Genomic DNA, 12,008 nt, shown 5'->3' on the forward strand with positions numbered 1-12,008 from the left:
CTCAAGTGATCCTCCTGCTTCAGCCTCCCAAAGTGCTGGATTACAGACGTGGGCCACAGCACTCTGCCAAAAAAAAAGTCATTAAAAAAAAAAAGTTATTTCTAAAGTGCTTAGAACAGAAACTGAAAAACAGCAAGTTTTCAAAAAGTGTTTGTCACTTAAAGATAAATTCCTGGCTTCCTAGGCAAGCCACCCTCCTACTGTAAAATAAGCACCCATGGGTGGCTACTGACAGATCAGGAGAGTCTCTGGGGTTTGTGCCTGGTGTGGAATCACATCCTAGGTCATTGTGGAGGAAAAGTTAAATATTAAATTTGAACTCAATTGAACATGGATACAAACAATGGTCACCAAGTACCAGAAGGGGCTGTGTGAGCCCCTTGAGGCATTCATCCAGCGCTGTTTTGGAGAAATCTCTATTTCAATCTATTCCTATAAGTTAGTGAAAAACAAGGCTGGGCGCAGTTGCTCACGTCTGTAATCCCAGCACTTTGGGAGGCCAAGGTGGGTGGATCACCTGAAGTCAGGAGTTCGAGATCAGCCTGGCCAACTTGGTGAAACCCCGTCTCTACTAAAAATACAAAAATTAGCCAGGCATGGTAGTGGGCACCTGTAATCCCAGCTATTCAGGAGGCTGAGGCAGGAGAATCACTTGAACCAGGAAGGCAGAGATTGCAGTGAGCCGAGATCGTGCCACTTCACTCCAGCCTGGGTGGACAAAACAAGACTCCATCTCAAAAAATAAAAACTATATATATATATACACACACACACACATATACACATATACACACACACACATACACACACACACACACACACACACACATATATATATATAAGAAAAACAAATGGCCGGGCGCAGTGGCTCAAGCCTGTAATCCCAGCACTTTGGGAGGCTGAGATGGGCGGATCACGAGGTCAGGAGATCGAGACCATCCTGGTTAACACGGTGAAACCCCGTCTCTACTGAAAATACAAAAAACTAGCCGGGCGAGGTGGCGGGCGCCTGTAGTCCCAGCTACTTGGGAGGCTGAGGCAGGAGAATGGCGTAAACCCGGGAGGCGGAGCTTGCAGTGAGCTGAGATCCGGCCACTGCACTCCAGCCTGGGCGACAGAGCGAGATTCCGTCTCAAAAAAAAAAAAAAGAAAAGAAAAGAAAACAACAGATAATCGCAAAACAAATTGACCTTTTTGTGTTCCTTGAGCCTGGTCATGAAGGGCCTTCGTGCCTGGACCTCATGCCAAACAACTCGTTACAAAAGAGTTAGGATCCCAGACTGCGCGGAAGCTTCACGAGACCTCTCCTCATCTGTGCACGGACGAGTGGCCGACTCTGGAGCCCAGGCTGTTGCTGTTGCTTCCCAGTCTGGTGGTGAATCCTCCATAGTCTGTTGAGTGTAAATATCTTTTCCCTTCTCCCCTTCCCATTGCAATTATTATATCAATTTGCTTATTATTATATCATTTGCTTATTATATCTGCATTGCCATTTACATGGGATAAAGGTCGTTTACCCTTAAAGGTATCGTGTATGTGTCTTTTCTTCTCCCCTCGCGCGTTTCCCTCACATAACATTCGTGTCCCCAGATGCTACTGTGCAAGCAGAAGAGAAGCAACAGGGAAACTCAGACCATCCTGCACAAACAGCCCCCTTTACTAGTAGAGGGCGAGGTGGAAGGGAGGCAGTGGGGGATGGGTCCAGGTGAACATTCGGGCACTTTTGGAGGGAGGGGTCCCATGGTCACTCAAAACCCCACTCTAGAATCCGACAAAACCTGCTTCAAACCCTGCCTCAATTGTTCACCCAGTCTCTGTGGCCTGAGCAAATCATTTCATCTCTGAGCTTTGGTTTTGTCATCTGTGAAAAATAGGTCATAAAAGTGTCCGTAAAGGGTTAGGAGGATTGAATGAAATAATGGCTGTCAGAAGCTCAGGACTGTTGCCAGCTCACTGTAAGCACCCCATAACGTGCTACATTTTCTTGCTCTTGTTTGCAATAAAGAGACTGACAGGATGCGCCCTCAGTGTGAACAGTGGGTTATCTTTTGTTGTGGGAATTCTGGTCCCAACATTGTATTCTAAAAATGTTCAAAGTTACAGCAAATTGAAAAAGGCTGTTCAGCAAGTGGTGCTGGTGAGAATTAGGATGCTTTTCTTTCTTTTGGCTTAGCTATAGTTTATATTTTCTACAGCAGACATATATTACTTCAATAATTAGAAATCAATATGGGGGAGAGGATAAGGAAAAAAGAGTTGAACAGAGCAGGACCAAGGACAGAGCCCCGTGGTGCAGAGCCGCCACCTCCCACTTTCAGCCATGGACTGCCTTTAGGAGCAGCCTCTCATCTAATTAGAAATTCTTCCAGCCGTTGAGCCATTTCGCCCACACATCACCCCATGTCTGCAGGATGTCAGGAGAGATTTTGCTGTGTGCCTTGCTGAAGTCCAGACACAAGGAGCTTGCGGCACTCCTATCCCCGACCAAATAATTCCATCAACGGGGAAAATCAGATCAACCCAGAACCATCTGTTCTTAGTGGTTTCTGACCATATCTTTCCTTTCCACATACTTACAAACCTAGGGGTGGTGGAAAGGGTATGAATTCTGGAGTCAGATGTTCTGGATTTGAATCCCACTCACATTTCTTAGCTGCGTGACTTTGGGAGAGTTTGCTTGGCCTCTCTCAGCCTCACTGTAAAAAGAGAATAGTAAAGCTTGTGTCACAGGCTTCTTTTGACAATTAAACAGTGGGTAGCCTGGGCAGACTGGCTCATGCCTGTAATCCTAGCACTTTGAGAGGCTAGCTGGGTGGATTGCTTGAGCCCAGGAGTTCAAGACCAGCCTGGGCAAGATAGCAAAATCTTGTCCTACTAAAAATGCAAAAAAAAAGAAAAAGAAAAAGAAAAAAAGCTGAGTATTGTGGCATGCGCCTGTTGTCCCAGCAACTTGGAAGGCTGAGGTGGGAGGATCACCTGAGCCCAAAAAGTCGAGGCTGCAGTGAGCCGAGGTCACACCACTGCACTCCAACCTGGGTGACAAGAGTAAGACCCTGAAAAAAAAACAAGGCCAGGCATGGTGGCTCACATCTATAATCCCAGCACTTTGGGAGGCTGAGGCGGGTGGATCACCTGAGGTCAGGAGTTCAAGACCAGCCTGGCCAACATAGTGAAACCCCATCGCTACTAAAATACAAAATTAGCTGGGCATGGTGGTGCACGCCTGTAGTCCCAGCTACTCAGGAGGCTGAGGCAGGAGAATCGCTTGAACCTGGGAGGTCGAGGTTGCAGTGAGCCAAGATCACACCACTGCACTCCAGCCTCAGTGACAGAGCAAGACTCCGTCTCAAACCAAAAACATAAACAAAAACAAAAACCAACCAGTGACTATCTCTGTATGCTTCTCTACCCCCTACCAAACTGCGGTTTCCTCAAGGACAAGGCAGGGGCTTCTGATCTTTGTGCCCCAGTGCCTGGCACAGAAGGGGACCATCACTCCATCTCAACCCACCCTACCGGATACATATCCCTTCTCCTTCTTGCTCACGTCTCTGCCACCGGCCTCTACCCACATTTCTTCACAATTCTCACCAACTCCCTCTCCATATATGCTTCTCCCCAGTGCTTACCTCTGCCCTTTCATGTCCCCCCAGCCTGCCTTCCTGGCCTAGAGTGACAGGCCCCATCCTTCATCCCCCATTCTGTATCTCCAGTGGCCACGAGCTGCTGTGCAGCCTGTGGCCTTCAGCGGGGCAAGGAGAGGGAGGGGGAGAGGGAGGCAGGGGCGGCAATTCATTTACCCAGGCACTTGTTAGCAGCTTCATTAGTTCCAGGGGCTCCACGGAAAGCCATTAGCTGCGACTCAGTCTGTGCCATCTATCAGAGATGGGGGTAGAAGGTGACAGCAGAGAGAGAAGAAAACAAGAAAATGGCCGGGCGCGGTGGCTCAACCCTGTAACCCCAGCACTTTGGGAGGCCGAGATGGGCGGATCACGAGGTCAGCAGATCAAGACCATCCTGGCTAATATGGTGAAACCCCGTCTCTACTAAAACTACAAAAAAAAAAACCTAGCCGGGCGAGGTGGCAGCGCCTGTAGTCCCAGCTACTCGGGAGGCTGAGGCAGGAGAATGGCGTGAACCCGGGAGGCGGAGCTTGCAGTGAGCTGAGATCCGGCCACAGCACTCCAGCCTGGGTGACAGAGCGAGACTCCATCTCAAAAAAAAAAAAAAAAAGAAAAAAAAAAGAAAACGACCCACTCCTACCTTTCTACCACCTCCCAGGGAGAACAAGGCCCAAGTCACTGACCTGGAAACTAGAGTTCCAGGGCAGCTCCTGGATGCCCCTTGCACCAGGCCTCAAGCAAGGAGTCCTGCCCCAGCTGGGAACATGCTGCAGGTGTTCCGGCGCCTGCCCGCCCGACACTGGTACTGCTGACCTGTAGTTCCTTGGCAGGCGCGCTCCCGACCCTCCCCGCTCCATACCCAAGGAGCATGTCCCTCTGTCCACTTTCTCCTGCTTACCTTCACCCCACTCTGTGTCCTCAGCCCAGTTCTGGGGTCCCTTGAAACTGCAGCACCATCTCAGAGCCACCTATGCCACTGCCACAGGGTTCTTCCCACTTACAGTCTCCACTTCGGAGTTGGGGCCATTCAGGAAAACCTCCTGAAATTGCTGTCGCAGAGGCTGGGGCTCCTAAAACCACCGCTGAGATCCTCTACAACAAGGATTCTTAAACAAGGTTCCTCAGTGAGCCTCAGGGGTCTGTGAACCCCTTGAGGTTGCATAGTAAAACATGTATCAAAGTGAATCTTGGCCGGGCACGGTGGCTCACACCTGTAATTCCAGCATCTTGGAAAGCTGAGGCAGGCAGATTGCTTGAGCCCAGGAGTTCAAGACCAGCCTGGGCAACAGGGGGAGACCTGTCTCTACAAAAAAATAAATTAGCCAGGCATGGTGGCACACGCCTGTAATCTACACTACTTGGGAGGCTGAGGTGGGAGGATCACTTGAGCCCAGGAGGTCAAGGCTGCAGTGAGCCATGATTATGCCACCAGACATAAGGGTGACAGAGCAAGACCCTGAAAGAAAGAAGAAAGGAAAGGAAAGGAAAGGAAAGGAAAGGAAAGGAAAGGAAAGGAAAGGAAAGGAAAGGAAAGGAAAGGAAAGGAAAGGAAAGGAAAGGAAAGGAAGAAAGAGGGAGGGAGGGAGGGAGAAAAAAGGAAGGAAGGAAGGAAGGAAGGAAGGAAGGAAGGAAGGAAGAGAGAGAGAGAAGTGAACTGTATTTTGGCTGGGTATGATAGCTCACACCTGCAACCCCAGCACTTTGGGAGGCTAAGACAGGAGGATCCTTTGAGCCCAGGAGTTCAAGACCAGTCTGGACAACATAGCGAGACTCTGTCTCTAAAAAAAGAAAACAAAGTGCATCTTTCTGGGGAAAAGCATTATTCATGGCTCCCATCAATACTTAAAGACCCCGCTTTCCAGCCTCTCTCCCAGATCACATCTCCTGCAGGCAAGGCTCAGTGTAATTTCCAAAACAGGCTATTACACCCCCACCCCAGTTTGGGTCTGTACCTCAGAAAGAAAAGCAAGGAACTTCTCTACCGGACTTGTCACTTGTAAATCACAGTCACATCCATTTTTAAAATGTAACCTTTGCAACAACACGAAAGGTAGATAGGAATTGCTATCTGTAGAGGTCACCTCCCACTCCTGCCCCCTGGCTGAGTTGGGGCCCCTCCCTGTGTTCCCAGCAGCATAGCCCTCAATACTCTGCCTCAGAAGGGCAAAGGCATTGGTCTGTCTGAACCTTAAACTGTGGGCACCCCCTGTAAAGTGCCCTTATCCATAAAGGTCTCCTTTTCTTCTGCCCCTTCCTCTTTCCTGTCTGCTGGAATAAATCTCTAATGGCTGGAGCTCAAGCAGTCATTTTGGGCCATGCGATGAGTGTCACACCTTAAGGAACAAAAGTAAAAAGCTTGAAGGATCCGCGGTCTCTGCCATACCAGCCCTGAACCACCAAAAGGCCTCTGGGCTTTTTACGTGAAGGAAAAAACTTGATGTGTTTCCAGCAGTTGTTCTCAAAGGGTGGTTTCCAGATTGGCCGCAGCAGCAGCAGCATCACTTGGCGACTAATTAGAAACACTCATTTTCACACCCCATCCCGGACCTACTGAGTCAGACTCCCTGGGCATGGGCCCCAGCAGTTGGAGTCTTACCAAGCCCTCCAAGTGATTCTGATGCACATTTTAAATTTGAGAATCCCTGATTTAAATCATTGTCATTTTGAAATTTCTCTTCACTCACAGCCGAACCTAATCTCAAACGGATAAAACATCAGGGAAGGCAGGGCTTCTAGACAAAGGTTGCACCCACCTATACAGCAGTTTTGTGGGAAAAAAATTTAAAGGACTTCTTTCTCTAACAAAAACACGTTTATGGATGACATAATGAGACCTCTTCTCTAATAAAGATGGAAAAAAAAAAAAAAGCTGTAGTCTCAGCCACTCAGGAGACTGAGACAGGAGGGTCACTTAATGCTGGGAGATGAAGGTCACGGTGAGTATGATAGCACCGCTGCACTCCAGCCTGGTGACAGCGAGACTCTGTCTCAAAAAAACAGAAAAAAAAAAAAATATATATATATACACATACACACACACACATATATATGTATATAATTGCATATCCTGCGCAATCAGAGGCAGACCACCGGTGGCGGTAGAAATGGGTGTGTGGGTAGCTAGGTGAGGCCCAGGAACAGAAGAGGGGGAAGAGTAGGGTAGAGAACAACAGGGCCAAGAGAGTTTAATCAGTGACACATAGCTTCAATTTACCCAAACGGTAGCTCTATAAATGTCAAAACACGTTTTCAACTTTTTATTGAAGACTAGCACACCTAAAGTGCACAGATTGTAAATGTTCAGCTCAATGGATTTTCACAAATGAAGCGCATCAGTGCAACCAGCACCCAGCTTAAGAAACAGAACATTACAAGCCCCCAGGAAGTCCTCCCAGTGTCCCCTTCCTTTCCATCCTTTCCCTGCTGAGAATAACCATTTTTCCTGATTTCTAATACATAAGTTATGTGGAATCACAAAGTATTCTTTATCCTTTCTTTTTTTTTTTCTCCTTTTATTTTCCTTTTTTTTTTTTTTTTTTTTGAGACAAAGACTCGCTCTGTTGCCCAGGCTGGAGTGCAATGGTGCAATCTCGGCTCACTGCAACCTCCACCTCCTGGGTTCAAGCAATTCTCTGCCTCAGCCTCTCGAGTTACTGGGATTACAAGTGTCCACCACCATGCTCAGCTAATTTTTGTATTTTCAATAGAGACGGGGTTTCACCATGTTGGCCAGGCTGTTCTTGAACTCCTGACCTCGTGATCCACCCTCCTCGGCCTCCCAAAGTGCTGGGATTACAGGTGTGAGCCACCGCGCCTGGCCACATAGTATTCTTTTAGGTTCAGTTTCTTCTGCTCAATATTATGTTTGTGAAATAAATTCATCCATGTTGTTGTGTGTACAGTTTGTTCATTCTTATCTCTATATAATATTCTGTTGTGTGAACATATCATTATTTATTTGTTGTAGCATTTACAGGCATTTGGATAGTTTCAGGTTTGGAAATATTATGATTACTGTGGCTATGAACATTTTTTTTAAGCATGCCCATCTGAGACAGCAGAATTTTTTTTTTTTTTTTTGGTAGAGTTAAAGTCTTGCTATTGCTATGTTGCCCAGGCTGGTCTCAGACTCCTGGCCTCAAGCAGTCCTCCTGCCTCAGCCTCCAAAAGTGCTGAGATTACAAGCATGAGACCACGCCTGGCCAAGCAGAACATTCTTGGAAGTGTCTTTTGGTGAACATATATACACATGTCTGTTGAGTATATACCCCTAGGCGTTGAATTGCTGGGTTATAGGGTGTGTACGTGTTGCATTTTAGCAGACATGGCCAGTTTCTTGAAGTGGTTGTATCAACTTACACTCCCATCAGCACAGTATGAGACTGGTTATACCACAGCCTCACCAATACTTGGCATCATCTGTTTGTCTTTCCATTTTAGTCATTCTGGTGGATGGGTAGTGGTATCTCACTGTGGTTTTAATTTGCATTTTCCTGATGATTGATTAAAACGGTAACTTTTTTTTTTTTTTTTTTTTTTTTGTCAGAGTCTCACTCTGTCGCCCAGGCTGGAGTGTAATGGCATGATCTCAGCTCACTGCAACCTCTGCCTCCCAGGTTCAAGCAATTCTCCTACCTCAGCCTCCCGAGTAGCTGGGATTACAGGTGCGTGCCACCATGCCCAGCTAATTTTTGTATTTTTAGTAGAGACAAGGTTTCACCATGTTGGCCAGGTTGGTCTCGAACTCCTGACCTCGTGATCCGCCCACCTCGGCCTCTCATAGTGCTGGCATTATAGGCGTGAGCCACTACGCCCAGCCCTTTTCATATGTTTATTAACCATTTGGTTATCTTCTGTTGTGAATTGCCTGATCAAGCCTTTTGCTCGTTTTTCTTTTGAATTGTCCACCTTTTCTTATTGATTTGTAAACATTCTATTTATTTTTTGGAAATAAGTCCCTTTCAAATATCTTCTCCCACCCTGTGGCTTCCCTTTCCATTCTCTTAATGGTATGATCAATATAGTCCAATGTATCACTTTCCATAAACACTTTAAATCAGTAGCCAGAACATATGCATCCTCCTAGCAATTAGATCAAACTGCCTCTTCGTGGACAACTTCTTAGCTCTGCCCAGGGGAGCTCTCCAGAGCCCTGTCCACCTGCATATTAGACCCACACTCTCACTCATACACATCATCCCCCAACTCTGAATGACAGGTCAGTACCAGCTAGTAAGCACCCCCATTTCAGAGTGGATGGGTTGGGAATCCCATCTCTGAGAGTGTCGGGCCAGCAGAAGAAGCCACCTCAGAAGTCTGGAGTGAGGCTAGGATGGGGCAAAACCACTTTTATATGTGTGAGTCAGTGAGTGTGTTTCCTCATGCATGGCCCTGAATGCTTGTATGCATTTTTGTAAGAGGAGTCTCCCCTACTGATTCAGGAAGGACAGTGCACACTCATGTACACCACTTAGCGACAATGTGAACCATGCCCCTAGATGCGATGCTCTTGTGCAGTGCACAAACTGAACACTTGTATTTGGCAGTCTTGCTTTCAGGCAGACTGAGGCAAAAGCCAGAGAAGAGTTTAGCCAAGGTTGTGGTAGAAGCAGGGGGACTAGCAGAGGCCGGGGGGAAAGCAGGTTAAGGCACATGGCAGGAACAGGCACGACTGGACAGAGTCCAACAGGACTGGACAGTCTTTCAAGCTCATGAAATGTCAAGACTTGTGCCTGAAGATGGGCCAGGCTGGATTCTGTGCTCAACTCAGTGCCTGAGCCTGATGCCTGTGTTCAGTCTGTGTTCAACGGGCTGCTCGGGACTGGGAGCAGCTGCTCATTTTGTCCTAGAGAAGAGGGTTTCTTCTTCAGATGACCTTTGGTAAGGGGTGTTCTAAGGAGAAGTAGGAGATTGGTGGCCCCAAGTCTGTAGCCGCCAGCAGCCAACTGGGGTGTTAAAGGCAGCTGGAGGCCGGGCGTGGTGGCTCACACCTGTAATCCCAGCACTTTGGGAGGCCAAGGTGGGTGAATCACCTGAGGTTGGGAGTTCGAGACCAGCCTGGCCAACATGGTGAAACCCAGTCTCTACTAAAAATACAAAAATTAGCCGGGTATGGTGGTGCATGCCTGTAATCCCAGCTACTTGGGAGGCTGAGGCATGAGAATCGCTTGAACCCAGGAGGCAGAGGTTGCAGTGGGCTGAAATCAATCCAGCCTGGGTGACACAGCAAGACGCTGTCTTAAAAAAACAAACAAACAAAACAACAACAACAAAACTGCAACCGGAGTAGGAGACAGGGCCAAGGAGGGTTTTGGGGGTGGAGCTGATGCCCCCAAATAAGGGAAGCAGTAAAGGGGTGCTGGGTGGCCCTCTAGTGGCTCTCCTACCCCAGGCCCTGCCTGATGGAGCCTCAGCTCTGGGGCCTGCTCAGTGTCCCAAACAAAGACCCAGTCCTGCTGAGAACGGGAAGCTTGAGTCTCTTCTGGGAACTCAGGGATCTGGGTGCCTGTCCCCAAGGGGAAGAGAATGAGAACTGTTAGGGAGCAGCCCGGCTACAGGGGGCACTGCAGGGATGAGGACCATGCCCTGGGGGCTCCATCAAGGCCCCCCAAGCGCACACATCATAGGCACAGCCCCTCAGATACCACGAGTTCACCCATTGCCCTCATTCAACAAGCTCAGGCACCCAACGCTCCCCGCTGCCCGGCCTTAGGCACACATAGGCTCGTGCCCTTGACATACCGGGGGCTGTCACAGCCCCATGCCCCCACCCCGACCCCGTGCGAGTCTGCCCGATGACGTCGCTGTAGCACCCCACCGGCCTTCCAGGGTCCTCCCCAGGCGCGCGCAGGGGCCGCGTGTCCGCTGCCGGCCCGGCTGAGTGTCCCGAGGCGAGCGGCTGCTGTTTGCGCAGCTAAGTGGCGTCTGTGTACCGAGCGGGGCGCAGCGGCCGCGCCCTTATCTCCGGCAAACACCGCGCCCGGATCCGCCGGAACCGCGGCCGCGCCGCCCCATTTGCACGCCCCGGCTGCCAGAGGTCCTTATCGCCCGCGTTTATCCGGCCATCGCTGATAAGGACCCGAGGGAGCGGCGAGGCGGCCCCTCCCCTTGGATCCAAGAAGCAATGGGGTCGCTGTTAGGGGGGCGCCAGCCCCGGGGATGCCGGGAGCCTTCTCAGCCTCCAGGTCAGCCCTGCTCTTTTCCCCTCCGCGCGGCCGGGAAGTGGCCTCGGCCTGGCCTGGCCGACCCCGGTGCCCTGTCGGTCCTGGCCTCCTTTCCCTTGTGGCCCTCTACACAGCCAGGGCCCCACCTCTTGACCTGGATTCACAGCGGGTGGGAGCAGGAGGCTCGTCGGGAATTCCTAAACACAGCTACCATCACCACCACCCATAATAACCAATAATTATAATAATATCTAACTGAACTGGGGCGCGGGCCTGCGGGAGAAGCATGACTGCCATCTGATTTCATTTTCCCAGCTATTCCGTGAGGGACGCATTGTTTCCCCCATTTCGCAGAGGTGGAAACGCTTACTTAGAGAGGCTGAAAATCTTAGGGCTTGCAGCTGGCCAGCGGCCGGGTAAGGATTTGAACCTGGCTCCGTCTGAACCCAGAGTCTGCACTTGCCTCCTAAGACATCAGCATGTTAGTCTGATCTCCTTCTTTACAGGTGAAGAAAGGGGCTCAGCCTGGAAGGCCCATACCAGGCAGTCCTCTGCACTGCCACATCCATGCCCTACCCACTGCATCTGAGTGTCAGGCACCAGTCAGCTCTAAGGTTATTGAAATTGATCATCTAAATCTACACCAGGGCTTGAGCGGCTGATTAAATCTCGATTTTGCTCTTAATTAAATCCTGCCTGGTTGCATGAGATGGTGGAACTGGGCATGACTTTGTTTCTCTTCTAAAGTTGTAGAAAAGTTGTTATGTGACTTTTATAGTGAAAAAGGAAAGGCTCTTCTAAATATACAAACAAAGGAAATATAAAGGAAAGGTTTATAAATTTGATGACATTAAAATGTAATACTTATCTATATAATAAAAAACTAAATTAAAAGGCAACTCTCAAAATTAAGAAAACATATTCACAACATACACAACCAAAAAAGCACTAAGATCTGGAATATATGAAGAGTACCTACAAATAATAAGAAAATGAGAGAGACTCCCATTTACTTTTATTTTTTATTTATAAATAAATGAAACAAGATCTTGCTCTGTCACCCAAACTGAAGTGCAGTGGCGTGATCATAGCTCATTACAACCTCAATTTCCCAGGCTCAAGCAATCATCCCACCTCAGCCTCCTGAATAGCTGGGACTACAGTGCACACCACCACACCCAGCTATTTTTTAATTTTTGTCGATACAGGGTCTCACTATACT

General features: G+C 48.8%; 1 long non-coding RNA gene across 1 annotated transcript; it reads left to right on the forward strand.

Annotated features, from left to right (window-relative positions):
• The first annotated feature begins 10,515 nt into the window (after positions 1-10,515).
• LOC108532233 (uncharacterized) lies at positions 10,516-11,429 on the forward strand. Its single transcript, XR_001886388.1, has 3 exons — positions 10,516-10,807; positions 11,102-11,202; positions 11,293-11,429. It is a non-coding gene; the product is annotated as an uncharacterized LOC108532233 (long non-coding RNA).
• Positions 11,430-12,008: the final 579 nt, after the last annotated feature.

Source organism: Rhinopithecus bieti, unplaced genomic scaffold (genome assembly GCF_001698545.2).
Source record: "Rhinopithecus bieti isolate Rb0 unplaced genomic scaffold, ASM169854v2 scaffold_10088, whole genome shotgun sequence".
In the NCBI taxonomy this organism is placed as follows: Eukaryota; Metazoa; Chordata; class Mammalia; order Primates; family Cercopithecidae; genus Rhinopithecus; species Rhinopithecus bieti.